Below are 23,690 nucleotides of genomic sequence, written 5' to 3'. Positions count from 1 at the left end.
GTTCTTCACTGAGCCTTCATTGGAAATATGTTGAAGTCCTGTAGTATACTCTTGTCCATGTTCTTGCCAGTTCTGAAATCTTGTGTGATAAATCAACAGTTCTTGAAGTCACGCTTAATAATTGCAATATGAATGCAATATTACCGGTGACAAGCAGTTCAAAATCCGTGAAATTGACCATTGCAAACAGAGTGATTCCCCCGAGCTGGGCTCTGTGTGAGTGCAGCGTACAGACTATAACTCTGTGTTCTGATCCATCTGTAATGTTGCCATGCAAAGGGATTAAATTGATTCAGACAGAGTGGAACAATGACCTTTATTATATCACTAGAATTTGAAATATAAGAATTTGAGCAAAAAACTGGAAATAAAATGTTGACATCATTGAAAGTGACCAGGAAACCCTTGAATTGTTGACTGTACCTCACTGGCAGACTGGTCTATAGTAAACTGTTTCATCTTAGCAAATGCAGTTGTCCGTTAATTGCCATCTAAAGAGGCCTAATGACCTCCACAACTAAGATTAGCAGTTAATGCCTGCCCTCCTAATAATCTGTACGTCCTAAGAATAGTAAGTAAATTATCCTTTAAAAACTTGTTCCATATTTTCCAGATCCAATCTGCAATTTCTCTCTGGACAATGGATATTTTGAAATTGTTAATATAACATGGCTGCAGACAAACAATGAAACTTGTCGAAATGGATCAGAAATCTCCATTCCTCACCAGGGTCCGAGTGAGCAATACTGGGAGTAAGTACGTTGTTGTAGAGAGCTACACCTCTAGTCTGCATAGCTGGGCCAACAACGCCTCCTGGGATGGTTCGTTGGTAAATGAGAGAGAAGCTGTTTGATTGCCGTAGAGATTTACATTATTCTCCTCTTGTATACTAACAGGGCTCCTGCTTTGGTTTGTATTTCCCTGGTTTCTAACACCGCAGCTTTCCTTTAACAGGAATTTAAGCAGTATAGATTTAATCAAACAAGTTTTTATTTTCTTGTATCAAATTGTTCCACTCTGCCTGTTATCAATTGAATATAGTATTGTGTTTAACCCATAGTCCGGGGAAATTGGGAGTGAACAGATGTTTAACGATATGAAGGAGATTAATTCACTGGGAGAGACAGTGACTAACCCAGGTAGTTTTAACAGTGCAATGTCAGGCTGTCAATGAAGCACCGTCAGGAACTCCTTCAAACCAAATCAGCCCACAAGGGAATCACATCAGCATTGACTATTTAACAAAGCTTTATTCCTATAAAAAATGAGTAGAACTTATGAGTACAATGGATTGTGAGTATGTCTCAGCACTTGCCTTAGATTACACAGTATTTTATTACATGACAGTAACTACGTACAGGTTACACTAACCCTTAATGCATTTTGATTTATTATCAGCCATGTGCAGCAAAGACATGTGTGTCTCCATCAGGAGACCAGTTCAGACTCCAACTGATTCCTAACCCAGAATTTTGGGACATCAGCAGATTGGGTGGAGATCAGTCTAGCTCAAACATTAACTCTTTCAGAATGTTAGTTTATACAATAGACACCTATGAGGATCCACAGACTGATGTGGGGTTGTTGTACAGCACTGTGCATGCTTCCACAGGGGTCATTCTAAAGCAGACCACAGTATTATGGACGAGATCAGACCCTTCTAAGGTATAGTAAAGAGATAGCCTAGACCCTACCTTTAATATTTATTTCCAGGCTAGTGTAAGGTGCTGTCTTCCAGATTTGATTTGATTAGTCGACTACTCGGCTTTAATCAAAACAAACATTATCCTTATGACGCAATTAAAATACAAAAAGAATTGGCATAACTTTAACTGTTTTGAAATGCTTAACAGGATAATTCGTACTTAAGTAAAACATTATCAACTGTTCCAATATAAGGAGCATCCCATAAACACACACTTGACAAGGCAATTTAGTAAAACAGTTAAAGTTCTCATGTGCTGCCTCTCTCCTGTCCAACAGAACAAAATACTGAAAGAATTTGTCTACCTCATATTATTTCAAAGAGGAAGCCTCTCACCTAAGACTCTAACAGCAGAGAAGTCAAGCTGTTAGCTCAGCAGCAGAAGAAACCATCTCACGAACTAAAAGAAAAGCTAAACCTTTCCTGGGTCTGTATGAACCCTTCACCCGCTTATGCCTCTTTTGTCTCATAAAAAATCAACACTGAGTGATATTGCCAAACTATTTACCAACTGTCTGCCTGCAGCAGACAGTCTGGTCTCTGTGGCAACACTCTCTGCATGAGAAACAGCAGAGAATACATCTTTCTTAAAGGTACAAAACCATCACAATAGGGCTACTGAGGAAGATACCTTGACCGATCAAGTACCGTGCTGTAGACTATAAACAATGTGTCCAGCATCATAATTGTTTGTATGTCTTCCACAGCCTGACTTTACCAAAGGGTAATGCCTCAGAGATGAAGAGATGAAAGAATGAGTTTTTATTTGAGGAGGTAGTTGGAATTGAGGATGCTGTGATGGCCCAGGATGGCTAGGGTAGATATAAGGAATACATGGCTATGGTCTGATGAATACCTCAATGCTGCACACCCCTCAGGGAATTGAACTACACTGACACATTTCTTTGACTTCTGTTTTTTATTGGCCAGCCTGCCAATTTAAAAACATTGCTGTCTGCTTCCTGTCTGTGTTAATCAATTCTCCACATTTACATTCCAATATCTTGCTGCCTTCAATGATCAATGCGGAATAACAGCCAACAACTTTTAATCACGTAAGCTCTTTCGAACAATGCCATTTAATCTGTATTACCTCTACTCATCACTTCTGCAAAAAAGCATCACCTCATGTGTCTTTGGAAGAAATCCCATTTGCCATCCACCTGTCCATTTGGCCTGAATAAACATTTCACAGAGGTCAAATATCTTTCTTTCAAAAGCTCCTTTTAGATTTTGAATGCTCCATTTTGATGGTTTTTTTTATTTTTCAGAGGTTCCTTTTCCATTCTCACTCACACTTCCGTTAGGTGATGCAGTCAGGCAGTAACATTATCTTCTGTACACGTGTTGACAAGTATGGAACTGAGACCTAACTCAAAAGCAGAATTTGAAGAATCCTCAATTATCATCCTCCATTAAACATATAGACAGCATACCCACGGTAAGCATTAATATTGTCAGCACAGCAGTATTTTAATCAGTATAAAGCAATAGGCAGAAGTTAGAAACTAAAGCTTCTTTCAAAAATAACTGACGAATACTGCAACACAGTAAAGCATTACCCTACCCTGTCCACACTGGTGAAGTCACAGCTAACACATTTTCATTGGATATGGTTGAAGTTGGAGGATTTTAACCGGGCAGTTATTATCCTTTTTACTATATCTTAGACTTGATAGATTTAAATTTAACAATTTACCAGCATTGCTTTTAATCAAGCATCAATTCTTACTTGCATATTTGAGTTCTAAACTTCTTCCAGCCGCCTTATGGAAATGTACCCTAATTTCACTCCTGAAGGTTCTGTTTCTAATTTTCAAATTATGCACCTTTGCCATAGACTCACCTAAATTACTTGTTTGCTTATTCGATTATTTTTCTTCCCACTATAATATCTAATTAGACTTCCTTAGTGTTTCCTTCACTGACTAACACTTTGTAAAATCTTAAAGTCATGAAAAACACTATTAAAATGCAGTTGTTTATTATTGTTTGGGATCTCAGTTCATGCAAAAAAATTGCAAGTTTATCTGTAACACAGTCCTTGTCCCTCAGGTGTTCATGGTATGCAAAATAATATGAGAGATGTTAACACAAAAAAGGAACCTGTTTTTATTGAAATAAATCTATTCAGTATTCAATTATCCAAATAATAGTGTGCATTAGAATAATATCCACTGCTTTCTTCCCTGTACAGTCTTGAATTTGCACAGCCTTAAGCTAAAGACGTCACATTCATTTGCAAGGAATTCATTGTCTCAGAGGCTTCACGTTTTTCTGACCAACAGTAAATTTTTAATTGACAAATTTAAAGCTGTTCTGTTCCCTTCACAGCCTTTTCCCTTTAGCACCTTCTTTTCTTCCTGGCCTCTACATTGTAGCCTTTCTCTCCTAGCAACACCATTTCCCCTTTGTAGTCTCTACCAACAGAACCCACTGTCTTTTTGGGAGTGCTTGCCCCACAGCAACATCTCCTCATGGCAGCCTTGTTCCCATCAGTGTCTCCTCATTGCCTCTCTCATTGGCAGTCTCTTCCCCCAGAGGAACATCTCCCCAACAGCCTCTCACATCACTACTGGTGTGATGCTCAGGATTATGTGCCCCCCACTCACATCGGTTTACTGCTCCTGAAATCGCAGGCTGTTTCTCCCCCACATTTCTGCACTAGTCACCCTATCAGTAGCAAATGTGGGAGAAACAACACATGATTGGAGAGCAGCCCCTTCCAGATGCTGAACAGGGTTTCTTTTCTTGGTCACTTCCACAATTGAATTTTCCAGGTCTTTTTGGGCCATTTAGTATGAAATCGCACATGAAATCTGTGCATTTGGAACTCATCCATGTAATGCAGCAAGTTAGCATGTGTGCAGGGTTTGAGTTCAAGGCAGACTAGGAATGAAGCAAAAATGAAGGATAACTTAGGATTTATTACTAGAGATGTTGGAAATCATATGAATAAGAAAATTAGCATTAAGGCACTTTATCTGAATGCTCGTAGTATTCGTAACAAAGTAGATGAATTAATGGCATAAATCATTGTGAATAATTATGATGTAGGCATCACAGAGACGTGATTGCAGGGGTTTCAGGGCTGGCAGTTAAACATCCAAGGATTTGCAGCTTATCGAAAAGACAGGGAGGTGGGCGGAAGGGGCAGGTTGCCTTGTTAGTTAAGAATGAAATTAAATCTATGGCACTGAATGACATTTGGGTCAGATGATTTGGAGTCTGTGTGGATGGAGTTAAGGAACCACAAAGGTAAAAAAAACATAATGGGAGTTATGTGCAGACCTCTTAACAGTGGTCAGGACCAGCAGCGTAAGATGGACTGGGAAATAGACAGGACATGTCAGAAAGGCAAGGGGGACTTCAATATGCAGGTGGACTGGGTGAATAATGTTGCCGGTGGATCCATAGAAAGGGAATTCATGGAATGCTTAGAGAATGGCTTTTTGGAACAGCTTATGATAGAGCCCACAAGGGAGCAGGCTATTCTGGACTTAGTGCTATGTAATGAGGCATAGTAAGGGAACATTAGGAGGCAGCGAACAGAATATGGTAGATTTCAGTCTGCAGTTTGAAAGAGAGAAGGCAAAATCAGATGTGATGTTGTTACAGTTAAATAAAGGTAATCGCATGAGAGAAGAACTGACGAAAATTGACTGAAAGTAGAGCCTTGTGGGGAAGACAGAGCAACAATGGCAGGAGTTTCTGGATGTAATATAGGACACATACAGAGGTTCATCCCAAAGAAAAAGATTATCCGGTGAAGGGGTGGGGGTGATTAGACAGCCATAGCTGACGAAGTCAGGAAATGTATCAAAGAAAAAGAGAGAGTCTATAAAGTGGCCAACAGCATTCGGAAATCAGAAGATTGGGAAGACTACACAAACAAACAAAGGATAACAAAAAGAGAAATAAGAAAGGGGAAGATCAAATGAAGGTAGACTAGCCAGTAATATTAGAAATGGTAGTAAAAGTTTCTTTCAATACATAAGAAACAAACGAGAGGCAAAAGTAGACATTAGGCCGCTCCAAATTGATGTAGGAAGGCTAGTGCTGGGAGATAAGGAAATAGCTGAAGAACTTAATAAGTACTTTGCGTCAATCTTCACAGTGGAAGACACGAGTAATATCCCAACAATTAAGGAGAGTCAGGGGACAGATTACAATAATGGTAACCATTACAAAAGAGAAAGTGCTAGAGAAGCTAAAAGATGTAAAAATTCTTAAGTCTTCTGGCCTTGATGGGCTACACCCTAGAGTTCAGAGGAAATAGCGGAGGTGTTGGTTGTGATCTTTCAAAAATCATTAGTGTCAGTGAAAGTCCCAGATGATTGGAAAATCGCTGTTGTAACCCCCTTCTTCAAGAAAGGATCAAGACATAAGATGGAAATTATAAGTCAATTAGCCTAACCTAAGTTGTTGGTAAAATTCTAGAACCCATTGTTAAAGATGAGACATCTAAATTCTTGGAAGTGCAGGGTTGGATTAGAACAAGTCAGCATGGATTTTGTAAGGGGAGGTTGTGCCTGACAAACCTTTCAATACTTTGAAGAGGTAACAAGTGAGTTAGACCAGGGAAACCCAGTGAATGTAATCTACCTCGACTTCCAAAAGGCCTTTGATAAGGTGCCTCATGAGAGGCTGCTGAGTAAGATGAGCGCCCATGGTGTTTGAGGTGAGCTATTGGCATGGATTGAGGATTGGCTGTCTGACAGAAGGCAGAGAATTGGGATAAAAGGTTCTTTTTCGGAATGGCAGCCAGTGACAAGTGATGTCCCGCAGGGTTTGGTGTTGGGGCCACAGCTGTTCACTTTATGTTAATGATCTGGATGAAGGGACTGGGGGCAGTCTGGCGAAGTTTGACGATCTTAGGAAGTTATGTGGACAGGCAGGTAGGACTGAGGAGGTGGGGAGGCTGCAGAAAGATTTAGACAGTTTAGGAGAGTAGTCCAGGAACTGGCTGATGAAATTCAAAGTGAGCAAATGTGAGGTCTTGCACTTTGGAAAAAAGAAGACAGGCATGGACTATTTTCTAAACGGTGAGAAAATTCATAAAGCCAAAGTACAAAATGATCTGGGAGTGCTAGTCTAGGATTCTTTAAGGGTTAACTTGCAGGTTGAGTCCGTGATTAAGAAAGCAGATGTAATGTTGTCATTTATCTCAAGATGGTTGGAATGTAAAAGCAGCAATGTGCTTCTGAGACTTTATAAAACTCACCTCAGGAAGAAAACACTGCACTGGAGTGTGTCCAGCGGAGATTCACATGGATGATCCCTGGAATGGTGGCCTAACATACGATGAACACTGAGGATCTTGGGATTGTTTAGAGTTTAGAAGGTTGAGGGGAGATCTAATAGAAACTTGCAAGATAATGCATGGCTTAGAAAGGGTGGACTCTGGGAAGTTGTTTCCGTTAGGTGGGGAGACTAAGACCCGTGGGCACAGCTTTAGAATTAGAGGGGTTCAATTCAGAACGGAGAGTAGTGGGCCTGTGGAATTCATTGCCACAGAGCTCAGTGGAGGCTGGGACGTTAAATGTCTTCAAGGCAGATAAATTTTTGATCTCGCAAAAATTGATAAATTCTTGATCTTAAGGGCTCCGGGGAGAGTGCGGGTAACTGGTGTTGAAATGCTCATCAGACATGATTGAATAGCGGAGTGGACTCGATGGGCCAAATGGCCTTGCTTCCACTTCTATGTCTTATGGTCTGATGGTCTAAAGTTGGAGGCAATTTCTATCATTGTCACTGCTCACCAACTCTTGAAGTCTGGTTTCTTTCGCAAGATCTTGAAGTACTTCTCTGCATTCTGGAGTCAGGCTATTTAGAGTAAAAGTAAATCAAATCATGGATCCAGTACTGATCCTTGGGATGCACCACTGTATATTATCCTTCACTATGACAATAACCAATTCCCATAATTCATTGTATTCTACATTTAAGCCATTTTAAAACACAGTTGGACACTGGTCCTCCTATACCAGAAGCATCAGTTTTGTTAACCAGTTTTTTTAATGTGTCACATGTATTTTTAAAGTCGATATATACAACGTACATTGGATTTCCTTCATCAGCATTATCCATTATTTCATTAAAAATTATCAATTAAGTTAGTCAAGTATGATCTGCCTTTTAAAATCATGCTGTCTATTCTCCATCCATGCTGATGTGCCCCCCTTAACTCCATGACCATTTTATTTGTACACTAATCTTTTCTCCGACATAACTGAATACCTTTGAAAATCCAAATTCTTCATTGTTTGTAACCAAGAAAGATCTAACAAATTAATTGAATATGATTTTCATTTAGTAAATATGTATCGTATAATATGTTTGTAATGGGTTGTTAGGTTTCTCTTGATAATAACATTAAAACATTTTTCTATCAATTGATGTCAGCTGCCTGGTCAGTCAGTTCCTATTTTCACTTTCCTGTTTTTTCTTGGAAAGTAATGGTACATTTGCTAATTTCACTGAGACCATTCTAAACCATAGGGATTCTGAAACATATTCACTCATTGGTCCATTATTTCTGTAGATACCTCTTTTCAGGCGAGGGTGTACCCCATGAGGTCCTGGGGATCTATTGGCTTTTCATCACTTAGTTTTTCCAATACTTTTTCACTGCTGATATTAATTGGCTTAAGTTCCTTTTTATTATTAGTTCCTTGGGTATTCTTTCTTTCTGGCCTTGACTTGATATGGCATGAAATGCTGGTGATTTGCAACTATCACACTGTGACACTTATATTCACTCCTATAACATAAAGATGAAACGTGGGTTATGCAGTACTAAAGAATTCAATAGACTTGTTATAGCTCCTCATATTTACACGTGTACACTACAGTCACTGACAATTGTGGGTTTGGACTCAAGCTCAGTAATCAAATGTATTGTAGTATGTTTCTCAGCATGTCATGCTGCAAGAGGCCACAGGTCAGTAAGACGGAGACTGAGAACTTTATACCACTACGTCACATGCCATGATATATTGCTGGCATCATGACCATTTTCTGAAATGGTATATCACACATTGATGTTGGGATATAACCTGACATAACCCTTTTTCCAAAGATAAGAGGTCGCAAACAGACAAATGAAACTGCTTTATACAGGTACCTGTTGTCCTTTTAATAATTATAAAAATATAGTTAAACAGTATTAACAACATTAATAGAGTCATAGAGATGTACAGCACTGAAACAGACTTTTCAGTTCAACTTGTCCATGCTGACCAGATATCCCACCCAATCTAGTCCCACTTGCCAGCACCGGGCCCATATCCCTCCATAACTTTCCTATTAATATACCCATCCAGATGCCTTTTAAATGTTGCAATTGTACTAGCCTCCACCACTTCCTCTGGCAGCTCATTCCATACACGTACGACCCTTGCATGAAAAAGTTGCCTCTTAGGTCTCTTTTATACCTTTTCCCCTCACTCTCAACCTATGCCTTCCAGTTCTGGACACCTCCCTCCCCAGGGAAAATACCTTGTCTATTTATCCTATCCATGCCCCTCATGATTTTATAAATCTCTATAAAATCACCCCTCAGCCTCCGACGCGCCAGGGAAAACAACCGCAGCCTATTCAACCTCTCTCTACAGCTCAAATTCTCCAACCCTGGCAACATCCTTGTAAATCTTTTCTGAACCTCGGATAGTAAGCTGATAGGGGGATATGAGTCACTCCTCCTCTGACACACATGCCTTAGATTGGTTTGGCAAAGATCTGCGATCCATTGTCAGATACTATCCACTTTGATATGCCAAATAAACTGACAATGGTAGGAATTATTTAAGTGATGCTTACACTCATCATATTACCAATTCATCAAACAATAATTAGTTTGGTGAAGTTATCAGTCATGAGGATGTAATCCTGCCCGTGCACTGTAAGCATGTTAGTTGCTATTTTTCTCCAGCGATTAAAAGGAACATTGTCCAGATATAGAGGTTGCTGGGGTTGGTGCGTTTTGCCTTTAGCATGTGTCTCTATGATTTGCTAGATTTCCTTATTCATCTCAGACTTGTATCTATTTCATTAAGGAGTGAGGACGAAGCTGAGGTGGTGGAGGTCAGGTCCCAGATCAGTCACAAACTCATTTAATGGTAGGACAGGCTCAAGGGGTTAAATAGCCTTCCTCTGTTCCTGTATTCCTATCTATAGGCAAGAAGTCAATGAAGGGGTTAAATAACCTCCCTTTGTTCCTGTGCATGGTAAAGCAGTCAATGAATCATTTCTTATGAATGTTTTTGAATTAAATTAGAATCTGAGGAATTTCATCAGTGTTCACAGTGTAAACAAAATCTTGAAGATCCCTTGTGAAATGGTGGTAATGTCCCTTCACCTGAGCCAGCAGGTCTGAGTTCATTTCCCATCTGCTCCAAAGATATGTAATAACACTTCTCAACAGGATAATTGAAAAATACTTAGACAAAACCTGTTAACATTATAAGGTGACTTTGTGCAAAGACATTTGACCTTAGACAAACTGTTTTCTATTGTTACTTTGTTCAGTAAAGTGGTTTTACGCCGTACAAGTTCAATGGATGAGACTGGGGAGATAGTCTGGTATTTAGCCCTCTGTCTGCTTCTGGCCTGGCTAATAATTGGAGCGGTGTTATCAAAAGGAATCAAATCTTCAGGAAAGGTAAATGATTAGTGCTGAGTAGAATTAAAACAACTTCAAAATACAGATTTCTATAACAATAAACTAGAGCTTATAAAGTATTTGTGAAGTGGCTGGTTTATCTCCCAGGTAATGTTAACAGTGTCTCATTGAAGAGTGAGAGATTCATAAAATTTAATTGGCACTTCAGGCCTGAGGGAGATCTGTAGATCTTTCTCCTGAGGAAAGGAACAGCAGTATTCCTGCAATGTGTCCCTCATTTTAAGGATTTCAGTCACTGCTACAGGGACTCTGGGGAATTTTGTTTCCCTCATGCATGGTTGAACCCTGATCTTTAGCCCAAAAGTACAAATTTTTTGTACTACCACCCACTTCAAATATGAAACCAAACATGCTGTGATGTAAACTTACTGGATAGCAATATAGAACAGCACACCTGTGATGGTATGTATTCAGCTTCTCATGTTTGCTTACAAGCTATTATCTCCTTGCATTACTGTTGGTGGTTGGGTTGGTCGGAACAGCCTGTGACATAGTAAGTACAATAGCTTGTTTATAGGTCAGAATGGATTACAATCTCTCCAAAATCTCTCTCTTGTGACAGCAAACTCCCTATCTTTGAATTAAAATCTTACCCTTCGACGTATAACTTTTCATGAGTATATAACGTAACTTAGAAAAATAATGTATGATTTAAGTTCAGTTACAGTACTTAGCTCAGTTTCAAATATGTATTCCAGCTGATTATTATTCCTCTAATTCTATTCTGTTTCATTGTCTGCACTGATTAAAATCCTATTGCCTTAATATTCAGTTAAGTTGAATACCTTAAATGGGGAATATGGGAATATCTAATAATTTATTCTCTGTGCTCAGGTGGTTTATTTCACTGCGACATTACCTTATGTGATTCTGACCATACTCCTGATCCGAGGGCTTACCCTGGAGGGAGCCTCTAAAGGAATTGAATTCTACATTGGAATCCAATCAGACTTCTCCAAACTGGCAGAAGGTCAGGTACGTACACAAGAATAATCCATAGAATTTCAGTTGCCTCATCAGTGTCAAAGTGACATCTTTGACAGTTATAGTATAGCACACATTGAGAGATGTACTTTTGGTCAACTGACTGAAATCCTGCAGTAGTCTGGAGGTGAAGCTGTTCAGCGCTGTGCTAACCTTGGACAACACTGATAATACATACCCACCTTGACTCCCTTAGAAAGGGGTTTTCTTCCAGGAGACTGCAGATATCAGCAAAGACATGGCACAGAGGTCTGACTGTTGCAAGGCACTATTTATCTGACAATTGAGGAAGCCAATCCTCCATTTCCATACCTTGTGCCAGGCATATACCCCCCTTGGAACTAGGTCTCTGTCTCCACCATGTCTGTGTGATGGAGAGGCATGTGCCTGTGGAGAGGGTTGCTGCTGTTTGTCCTTGTGCTGTTGCTATTGGTATCCCTCCTGTTCCTCATCGTGGTCCCAATTGGAGATGTACAAGCTCCCATTCTGCAGTGCTGCTTTATGGCAGGGCAGTTCAGATTGAAACGAGATTTTTGTTTGCATATTCATTCAAGGGATGTGTACATCACTGGCCAGACCAGTATTCATTGTCCATCCCTAATTACCTCGAGGGTAGTAGAGGGCAGTAGAGTGTCATACTTGCTGTGGATCTTGTACATAATCTAAGGTCTTTTTTTAAAATTCAAATTCCACCGTGGCGGGATTTGAGATGACAGAAATTATATCCAACAATATATTTAACTTGGCTCTCAGGTGCAGTCCTGGGAGTGCAGCGCACTGTCACAGACAGAGAAGCAGCTCAGCAGTTTCTGTCTTTAAAAGATTTCAAACTTGACAGCCTCTTTTAGTGAGAAATCTCCACGGTGGTCTCATTTTATTGACTGGCAAATCTGTGCATCAGCTACTAATGCCACTTAAATTGTGATTGGTTATTGATGTGGTCAAACTAAAGATCCAACACATTAATGGGTTATTTCACATGAGTGGTTCACAAGAATGATCCTGGGGATAAAGGGGTTGACATATGAGGAGTGGTAGAGGACTCTGGGTCAGTATCGATGAAGTTTAGAAAGATGAGGGATACTTCATTGAAACTTACGGTATACTGAAAAACCTAGATAGAGTGAATGTAGAGAAGATGCTTCCTCATAGTGAAGGGATGACCTTTGAAAATTGACATGAGGAGGAATTTCTTCAGCTCGATGTTGGTTCATCTGTTGAAGTTATTGCTACACCGATGGAGGCCAAGTTATTGAATGTCTTTACGACAGATTGAGTTAGATTCTTGACTCATGAGTGGATCAAGCGTTACAAAGTCGACACAGGAGAAGTCAGTTCAGAAACTTATCAGCAACATTCAAGGAGTTGCAGATTAATTGGGCCAAATGGCCTAATTCTGCTTCTATATCTCACGGTCTTATGAACACCTGATGTGATCTGGTCAATGCTCGTGTTGGGTTTCAAGCAATCTGTCAATATTTGAAGATTGAACTGCGTGACTACAGTCAAATCCATGCTCTCCCTTGACAGTTAAAATATCATATCTAATTTCAGCAAAATCCAGAATCTTCACTTTGGGATTTTGTGAAATTTGACACAACTTTTGACATCTTAACCTCAACAAGTTGTGAAAGGATGGTAGAGAAAGGAAGGCACGACATAGGATGGAGCAGAGTGAAATGGAATTAGTTCTGAAGAAAGGTCACTACACCTGAAATGTTAACTAGGCAAAAGTGAGGACTGCAGGTACTGGAAATCAGAGTCTAGATTAGAGTGGTGCTGGAAAGGCACAGCAGATCAGGCAGCATCTGAGAGGCAGGAAAATCGACGTTTCAGGCTTTTGCCCGAAACATTAATTTTCCTGCTCCTCGGATGCTGCCTGACCTGCTGTGCTTTTCCAGCACCATTTTAATCAAGACCCCGAAATGTTAACTGCTTTCTTTCCATTGATGCTGCCAGACCTGCTGAGTTTCTGCAGCAATTTGTATTTTTGTTTCAGATTTCCTGCATCCACAGTTCTTAGTTATCATAAAATGGGATATAACTAGATTAAGAAAAAATGGACAGAATGGGATGGAATATCATGAAATGGCCACTATATTCCTTTTTTGTGACTAATTATTTTTTAATATCTTCTAATCAATTCATCAATAAAATTTTCAGTTAAATGTCAGACTAATGTAAATATGCCTGAGTCATGTCTTTAGCCACAATATTATTTAACTGGAAAAGCAGAATTGTTCCAAGAATTTAAGCAATGTTCAGACCTAAATTTTAATTTACACAGACTTCTGTTTAGTTAAAGGCCTCTATTTTGGTTAAAACACTTATTGGATGCTGTTTTGAATAAAAGAATAGAGGTTACTGGGTGTCAGTGCGACAAGGAAAGAATCAAGCTGTTCAATCAAAAACATGATTTAAAGGGGAAAACCATCAAAGCTCCTGGAAGGAATTTGGCAGTGAGTAGAAGACAGGGATACAATATACTATTTAACAGAGATAGCAATTATCAGTGGAAAGTTCATTCATTTGGCCCCGCCATTAAGTTGGGGGCCAAACACATTGCAGGTTTCTTGTGGTTAATACAGTTTTATACATACAATAATCTTCAGTGTGATTTCCTGATGCTGATGACTTTTTCCTGCTATTTTATAGGTTTGGAAAGATGCTGCGATACAAATTTTCTTTTCTTTGTCAGTGGGTTCTGGTACTTTAATAGCACTGTCATCCTACAACAAATTCCACAACAACTGTTACCAAGACGCCATTGTTGTCTGTGTTGTTAATTGTGGAACGAGTGTGTTTGCTGGATTTGTCATCTTCTCTATCCTTGGACATATGGCTCATATCCAAGGGAAACCTGTTTCTGAGGTTGCCCAGTCAGGTAAGTGCAGTGTCCACTTTGCTGTCTTCTGTTGTGATATTTCCAAACTTGTGATAAACCTGATGGGCAAAGGTAGCCTGGTTGAGGAATTCATGAAATGATTTCAGGATACTTTCTGAGAACAGCAAGTTCGGAAGCCAACAAAAGAGCAAGGTGTACCAAACCTGGTATTGTGCAACAAGAAAGGATTAATGCCCAATATCATGGTGAAGCTGCTCCGAGCTAGCATTTTATATGCAGCTTGGAGTAGGAGAAGTGAGCGCAAGCTATTTTAGTAAACTTAAATGGGTGCAATTAGGAGGTCAGGAAAACAGGGCTGTCTAAATTGAATTGGCAAATTGGACTGAAGGGTAGTTTAATGGAGATGCAGAGGAAGCCATTTCGTGGGATTTTCACAATACATAGAAGATATATATATTCTAAAGATAAATAAATAATTCCAAGGGACAGACCCAACATTCATGGTTAAATAGAAAGGTTAAAAACAGTATATTACTGTGGAATGACAGATGGTATAAAATTTGACAGAATGTAACAAACAATAAAGAATGACTAACAAATAATTCAGAAGGAAGAATTAGAGTTGTAAAGAAAGATAGCCAGAAATATAAGGAGCGTTAACAAGCATTTTGATAAATATTCAAAAAAGAAATGTTAACAACGAGCATTGGTCAGACGGAATTTGGAAAATAAAGAGATGAACTGAACACATATATTGCATCAATCTTCATCATAAAGGTACAAGTAACACTCTCGAGGTAACAATGAATCGGGGAATGGAAGAGAGGGAGGAACTCGGGAAAACCCCAATTACTAGTGAAGTGATAATTTGCAGGTTGTTGGAGTGTGGTCTGACAAATGTCTGAGTCCTGTTCGACTGTCCACGTGTCTTAAAAAATGGCTAGTGACATAACTGATGCATTTGCTTTAATTTTCCAAAACTTCCCTCATTTATGAAAGATACCATGAGATTGGAGGGTGGTCAATGGACTTTGTTCAACAAGGGATGGACAAAGAAAGGAAGAATATATAGATCAATTAACTTGACATGTATCGTAGAGAAAATGTTAATGTTGTGATTAAATAAATTATATTGGGACATTTTGGGTAAATTTCAGACTATGAGGAAGACTCAACATGGTTTATGTTTTTGTTAATGTCCCATTAAAGGTATGGTGCTAATTAAAAGCTTGTGATGTAGAAGATATTGGCAGGATAGAAAATTGGTTGGCTAATGGGCAGCAAAGAGCTCATTTTAAGGTTGGCAAGTGGTCTTCCATGAGAATCAGTGCTGGGACCACAACTGTTTACAATTTATACAAATGATTGGGGTGAAGAGATGCAGAGCATGTTGCTAAATTTGTTGACAACACCAAGATAATGTTATGGACCAGAGTAAACCCCCTCAAAATCTGAATAAGATAACTTATACACTAACATTTTCTTACTTCAAAGGCAAGGTCCAGACATTGCATCCCTGATGCAATTTGGTTGATTAAACTACCAGTCTTGAAGGAAAACACACTTTATTCATTCACTATAGTTAAAATACAACAAACAATATATGAAATTAGAATAACTTAACTCCATTGGGAAATGTAACAGAATAATAGATTATTTAACTACTAAACAGCAACTGTTCCGACAGAACAATATCCATTACCACACCCTTGGCAACAGCAAATTCAATAAAACAGATTGTCTCACATGCAATTCTAGCAGCAGGAAGAAACCCCTCAGCTTTTAGCTGGAACAGAAAGAAGAAAACCAGCTTTCACATCCAGCTTCCAGACCAAAAACAAGTGCTACTAAAAAACTGAAACGAAAAATCCTGGTTCTGTGGGAGCTTGACCCCACCCATTAAAGCTGTCTCATCTTTGAAAAAAAAAACCCATGACCTAACAAGTTGTTTATTAGCTTTGAGCAGACTGCTTGATGTCTCTGTCTCAACCTTTCTTCATGAGAAAAAAAGGACAAAGTAACCTATTAAAGCCATAAGATCATTTTCACCTCACCCTTAAAAGAATGAACGATCAATATATAAAGATGGCTTCATTTTAAAAAACATTTAGTCTTCCTTTATTAGTACTCTACAATGTATATATGTTGCGTTGACTCTAAGAATGCAATTATGCACCAGTACAGTCCATCTTGTTCAGCTTTCCTGCCACTGAATCTTCCATCTTTCTTTACCAAAGTCATGACAATACATTGGCAATTACATTCTCTCATTCTGCCATCTGTATAATTTTTAATTTGAATGATTGCAATAAGCTGTATCTAAACAATCTGGTATTTTTAAACTTACTTTTTTCCAAAAACTTTAATGGCTTATGATCAGTATATACAGTTCTCTTAGATTACTGGCAATATAAATGTTGAAATGTTGTAATGCCAACACCAGATTCAAGGTCGTCTTCTCAATTGTGGAACATTTCTGTTGAGGATTATTCAATTTTCTGAAAATAAAATCCAACAAGTGTTTCCATCTTCTTCTCGTCATCTTGCAAGAGTACAGAACTGACACTCGCATCACTCACATTGATAGCCATATTGCATGGCTTTGCATAATTAGATGTGGCTAACATTGGGGCAGTGGTTAACACACCTTTCAGGCTGTCAAATGCCTTCTGATATTCCTCTGTCTACTGAAATTTTCTGCATTTCTTGTTTCCTGCATTTAAAGTTGTTTGTCCCACCTTCTCAATACAGTCTTCCAAATGTGGAATAGGATATGAATCAGATTTTGTAACTGCATTGACTTTGTGGTAGTCTACACATAATTGTGGGTACCATCTGGTTTTGGCACCATTATTATTGGTGAGCTCCATTTGCAGCAACTCATTTCAATTATATTGCCTTTGAGCATGCATTCAGTCTCTTTTGCACTTGTGCCAACTTAGAGGGTCAAGTATATACGGATATTGCTTAATTGGAATAACATTTCCTATATCTACATCATACATAATCAGATTAGTACTTCCCAGCTTATTCCAACATGTGATCGTAACAACTCTTTCAGGTCATTTCGATTTTCCTCTGGCAGATAAATGAATAATTCATATCAATTTTTGCGAACTTCCTCATTGTCCAAAAATAATTTGAAGAATGTCCAATTCAGAATCCTCTGAACTTGGTTCTTCACTCTGTTGTAACCAGTAACACATTCTCCTTTGGCTTTCCTTCCCTATCAAAATATTTTTTGAGCATATTCACATGACACACTCTGAGGCTGCTTTCTATCTAACCTTCTTATTAAATAATTCACCCTACTCGATTTCCTTTCGATTTGATAAGGCCCTTTTAAATCTTGCCTTTAAAGGTTCACCTGTCACTGGAAGTTACACACACTTTATCTCCACTGGCCAAATTGTGACTTGTTTATTTTTTGCTTGATACTTTTAAATGCTGTCTAGACAACTCACCCACTATATTTAATTTGACACATAGTCCAAATATGTGGTCTCTGAACTCTGACTCACCAGCTTCTCTTTAATCAATTTCACTGATCATCTCACCTCATGTCCAAAAGAACTCAAATGGACAGAATTTGGTTGATTCATTTAGTGCATCCCTATTTTCAAAAAAGTACAAATGGAATTCCTTTATTCCAATCTTCTGGATAATCTTGACTCTAAGTCTTCAACATGGTCTTCAAAGTTTGCCACTGTTCTAATGTTCCCTGTGATTCTGGATGGTGCGCAGTGGATTTGAATTGTTTTGTTCCAAAGCTAACCATAATTTCACTGACTAATTTGGTATAAAGTTTGACCTTTGATTGCATTTCTGTGGGTAGTACATATCTCGTTTATAAAACACAAATGAGGAACTGTTTGACAATCATTTTAGCCATGATGCTACATAATGGCTTTTGGAAATCTAACAGTCACATCCGTTACGGTCAACCAATACTGATTCCTGTATTTTGTTTCAGTCGGGGCTGTGGGCAGTCAATTAAGATTCTTGTAAACGGTTTCTCCATAAGACGATATGACTTATGAGCAGAAATTAGGCCATCGAGTCTGCTCTGACATAGGTTTCTCAACCTCATTCTTCTGCTTTCTCCCAGTAACCCTTGATACTTAAGAATCTATCTCAGTCTTAAATATACTCCATGAACTAGCTTCCACAGCCTTTTGTACCAATCAATTCCGTAGATTCCCCACTCTGGATGAAGAGGTTTCTCCTTATGCCCATTCTAAAAGGCTATGTCCTCAGGTCCTAGTCTCTCCTACCAATGGAAACCACTTCCCAACATCTACTTAGTCCAGGCCTTTCAATAGTCTGTAAGTTTCAATTAGATCTCCCCCCATCCTTCTAAACTCCATTGAGTGTAGACCCAGAGAACTCAAATGTTCCTCATATGTTATGCTTTTCATTCCTCAGACCTTTATCGTGAAAAATTGCTCTAAACACGGTCCAGGGCCAGTACGTCCATCCTAAGATATGCAGCCCAAAACTGCACACAATACTCCAAATGTGGTCTCACAAAGCCTTATAGAGCCTCCGAAGTACGTCCCTGCTTTTGTATTCAAGTCCTCTCAAAATAAATGCTATCATTGCATTTGCCTTCCTAACTACTGACTTAACCTGCAAGTTTATCTTGAGAGAATTCTGAACTAGAATTTCTAAGTCTCTTTGCACTTCAGACTTCTGAATTTTCTCCCATTTAGAAAATAGTCTCTGCCTCTATTCTTCCTACAAAGTGCATGACCTCACACTTTCCCAAGTTTATCTTCATCTTCTACTTCTTTTCCCACTCTCCTAACCTGCCCAAATCCTTCTGCAGCCTCCCACTCCTCAATGCTACCCATCCCTCTACCTGTCTTTGTATTGTCTGCAAGCGTAGCTAGACTGCCATAAGCTCCTTCATCGGGATTGTTGATGTATAAAGTGAAATGTCATGGTCCCAACAATGAGCCTTGCGGAACACCACTTTTCACTGGCTGCCATCCTGAGAAGGACCCTTCTATCCTTACTCTGCTTTCTGCCAGACAGCTATGCTTTTATCCATGATAGCACCTTGTCTCTAACACCATAGGCCCTTATCTTACTCAGCAGCCTCCTGTGTAGCACCTTGTCAAAGGCCTTCTTGAAGTGCAGGTAGATAGCTCTGCTTGGTCCAACATTCTTGTTACTTCCTCAATGAATTTGTCAGGCATGACTTCCCCTTGATGAAACCATGCTGACTTTTCCCTATTTTACCATATGATTCCAAGTATTCAGAAATCTTGTCCTTCTCAATGGATTGCAGGATCTTATCCACAACTGCAGTTTGGTGAATCAGTCTATAATTTTTCGCCTTTTGTCTTACTCTCTTTTTATTTAGGGGTGTCACATTAGTGATTTTCCAGTCCTCTGGGACCCTCCCTGATTCTAGTGATTTCTGAAAGAACTCCACTAATGCCTCAGCTATTTCCTTTAGAACCGTAGGGGTGTTGTCCATCTGGTCCAGGTGATTTATTCACCTTCAGGCCATTCAGTTTTTGTAGCACCTTCTCCTTGGTGACGGCTATCACTCATAGCTATATCCCCTCACTCGCTTTGAATTTTTGGGAAATTATTTGTGTCTTCCACCATGAAGACTGACACAAAGTAATTATTCAGTTCCTCAGTCATTTCCTTGTTCCACACTACTATCTCTTCAGTGTAATTTTCCAGCAATCCAATGTCCACTTTCACTTCTCTTGCCCTTTATATATCTAAAGAAACTCTCACAGTCTTCCTTTATATTACTGGCTAGCTTACCCTCATATTTACATGGTTGCCTCATGCTCCCTGTACCATGCTTCTTTTTCCTCGGGATGAATCTCTATTGTGTTTCCAGAAACTCCTTGCATCGCTATTCCACTGTCTTTCCTGCTAGGCTCCTCTCCCAGTCAATTCTACCCAGCTCCTCCCTCAGACCTCTGTAGCTGCCTTTATTCGGCTATAATACCGTTGCCTCTGGTTCAATCTTGTCCCTCTCAATTTGCAGAATAAATTCAATCATAAGGTTTCTTCACCTTAAGCTCCTTTATTATGGGGGTGGCATTGTGGCTCAGTGGTTAACATTGCTGTCTCACAGTGCCAGGGATCCACGTTCGATTCCAGCCTTGGGGGACTGTCTTTGTGGAGTTTGCACATTTTCCCTGTGTCTGCATGGGTTTTCTCTGGTTGCCCGAGTTTCCTCCCACAATCCAAAGATGTGCCGGTTAGGTGAATTGGCCATGCTAAATTGCCCATCGTGTTCAGGGATCTGTACGTTAGTCAAAATTAAATCTAGGCGAATACGTCCTAATGGGTTACTCTTCAGAAGATCGGTGTGAATTTGTTGAGCCAAATGGCCTGTTTTCCACACTGTAGGAATTCTATGAAAAGTCTCATTACACAACAGTAAATCCAATATTGTCTGTTCCTTAATGGGCTCCACCACAAGCTGCTCCAGAAAGCCATCTCGTAGACATTCCACAAATTCTTTTTCTGTCAATCCATGACCAATTTGATTTTCCCAGTCCAGCTGCGTATTGAAAACTCCTATGGTCACTGTAACTTTGTCTCTCCTAGACATCTTTTCTATCTCTTGGTGTTTCTTGCGCCCCAGATCCTGACTACTGTTTAGAGGCCTGTATATAATCCAATATTTTTTTTTTACCTTCGTGGTTCTTCAATTCTACCCACACAGATTCTACACCATCTGACCCGACTTGGTTTCTTAATTGTTGATTTAATTTTATTTCTTACTAATGAGGCAAGCCAAGTCCTTCTGCCCACCTGTCTATCCCAATCCTGATCACCTTGCAGCCACATCTCCGTGACACCCATCACGTCATACCTACCATTTTCAACATGCGCCTAAAGCTCATTTACCTTGTTCCTTATACTGCATGAATTCAGATATAACACTTTCAGTCCTGTATTCACCATCCCTCTTCTCATTGTCATTTGTTTGTCCAGTATGTGGTGTTTCTTAAAAGAGGGAATGGGTAATAAGGGTGCTGGTTTAATCTCTGCGTGAGGTTTTCCAATTACCTGACATATATTCAAAGTTTGGGAGAAGATTTGTAGTTGGGTGCTCGTTATTGTGGTTCTGTTCGCCGAGCTGGGAATTTGTGTTGCAGACGTTTCGTCCCCTGTCTAGGTGACATCCTCAGTGCTTGGGAGCCTCCTGTGAAGCGCTTCTGTGATCTTTCCTCCGGCATTTATGGTGATTTGTATCTGCCGCTTCCGGTTGTCAGTGCCAACTGTCCGCTGCAGTGGCCGGTATATTGGGTCCAGGTCGTTGTGCTTATTGATTGAATCTGTGGATGAGTGCCATGCCTCTAGGAATTCCCTGGCTGTTCTCTGTTTGGCTTGTCCTATAATAGTAATGTTGTCTCAGTCGAACTCATGTTGCTTGTCATCTGAGTGTGTGGCTACTAAGGATAGCTGGTCGTGTCGTTTCGTGGCTAGTTGGTGTTCATGGATACTGATCGTTAGCTGTCTTCCTGTTTGTCCTATGTGGTGTTTTGTGCAGTCCTTGCATGGGATTTTGTACACTATGTAGGACAAACAGGAAGACAGCTAACGATCCGCATCCATGAACACCAACTAGCCACGAAACGACACGACCAGCTATCCTTAGTAGCCACACACTCCGATGACAAGCAACATGAGTTCGACTGGGACAACACTACTATTATTGGACAAGCCAAACAGAGAACAGCCAGGGAATTCCTAGAGGCATGGCACTCATCCACAGATTCAATCAATAAGCACATCGACCTGGACCCAATATACCGGCCACTGCAGCGGACAGCTGGCACTGACAACCTGAAGTGGCAGATACAAATCACTATAAATGCCAGAGGAAACATCACAGAAGTGCTTCACAGGAGGCTCCCAAGCACTGAGGATGTCACCTAGACAGGGGACGAAACATCTGCAACACAAATTCCCAGCTCGGGGAACAGAACCACAACACCTGACATGTATGATATGTCTGGCAAAAGTCAACCACATCCAAATACAGTCCAGAGCAATAAAAATGTTTTTTGGCTTGAGTTTTCCTTACCTCCAAATGACCACCACCTGGTACTTCATGTGCTACCTGCAACATCTCCTTTCTATAACCTACCAGTAACAGAACTTGATGAGTTTCTGCCCATTTGTCATCTGCCTGAATTTGCTATAATCTCCATTTCCTCATCAAGACTTCATTTTTTTGAAAGTAATATTCTGGGATATATTCCAATGATTCTTCTATCTATACAATAAACAATAAGTGCAGGATTAGGCCATTTGGCCCTTTGAGCCAGCACCACCATTCATTATGATCATGGCTGATCATCCACAATCAGTATCCTGTTCCTGTCTTATCCCCATAACCCTTGATTCCATTATCTTTAAGAGCTTTATCCTTCTCTTTTTTGAAAATATCCAGAGACTTGGCCTCCACTGTCTTCTGGGGCAGAGCATTCCACATATCTACCACTCTCTGGGTGAAGAAGTTTCTCTTCAACTCTGTTCTAAATGGCCTACCCCTTATTTTTAAACTGTGTCCTCTGGTTCTGAACTCACCCATCAATGGAAACATGCTTCCTGCTTCCAGAGTGTCCAATCCTTTAATAATCTTATACATCTCAATCAGATCCCCTCTCATCCTTCTAAACTCAATGGTATGCAACATATATATCACACAGCATGTGATAGTCCCACCATTCTGGGAATTGACCTCGTGAACCTACGCTGCACTCCCTCAATAGCCAGAATGTCCTTCCTCAAATGTGGAGACCAAAACTGCACACAATACTCCAGGTGCGGTCTTACCAGGGCCCTGTACAGCTGCAGAAGAACCTCTTTGCTTCTATACTCAATTCCTCTTGTTATGAAGGCCAGCATGCCATTAGCTTTCTTCACTGCCTGCTGTACCTGCATGCTTGCTTTCATTGACTGATGTACAAGAACACCTAGATCTCGTTGTACTTCCCCTTTACCTAACTTGACTCCATTTAGATAGTAATCTGCCTTCCTGTTCTTGCCAGCAAAGTAGATAACCACACATTTATCCACATTAAACTGCATCTGCCATGCATCTGTCCATTCACCTGGCCTGTCCAAGTCACCTTGTATTCTCATAACATCCTCCTCACATTTCACCCTGCCACCCAGTTTTGTGTCATCAGCAAATTTGCTAATATTACTTTTAATGCCTTCATCTATATCATTAATGTATATTGTAAACAGCTGCGGTCCCAGTACCGAACCTTGTGGTACCCCACTGGTCACCGCCTGCCATTTCTGAAAGGGACCCGTTTATCACTACTCTTTGCTTCCTGTCAGCCAGCCAATTTTCAATCCAAGTCAGTATTTTGCCCCCAATACCATATGCCTATTTTTGCTCACTAATCTCCAATGTGGGACTTTATCAAAAGCTTTCAGAAAGTCCAGGTACACTACATCCACTGGTTGTCCCT

At 39.9% G+C, this 23,690-nt stretch overlaps 1 pseudogene across 1 annotated transcript in view; it reads left to right on the top strand.

The window, feature by feature from the left end:
- The window catches only part of LOC148148841 (sodium- and chloride-dependent neutral and basic amino acid transporter B(0+)-like), a 430,083-nt pseudogene that overhangs the window by 384,103 nt on the left and 22,290 nt on the right, over window positions 1-23,690 (top strand). Inside the window, exons 10-13 of the transcript XR_015758602.1 lie at window positions 614-752; window positions 10,235-10,367; window positions 11,223-11,363; window positions 14,028-14,256. The product of XR_015758602.1 is annotated as a sodium- and chloride-dependent neutral and basic amino acid transporter B(0+)-like (transcript). The remainder of the gene's footprint in view (window positions 1-613; window positions 753-10,234; window positions 10,368-11,222; window positions 11,364-14,027; window positions 14,257-23,690) is intronic.

The sequence above is a fragment of the Chiloscyllium plagiosum genome, unplaced genomic scaffold (genome assembly GCF_037043375.1).
Source record: "Chiloscyllium plagiosum isolate Xiang-an unplaced genomic scaffold, Cpla_swu_hap1 HiC_scaffold_11, whole genome shotgun sequence".
Lineage (NCBI taxonomy): Eukaryota > Metazoa > Chordata > Chondrichthyes > Orectolobiformes > Hemiscylliidae > Chiloscyllium > Chiloscyllium plagiosum.
This window is presented reverse-complemented; position numbering and strand designations above follow the sequence as displayed.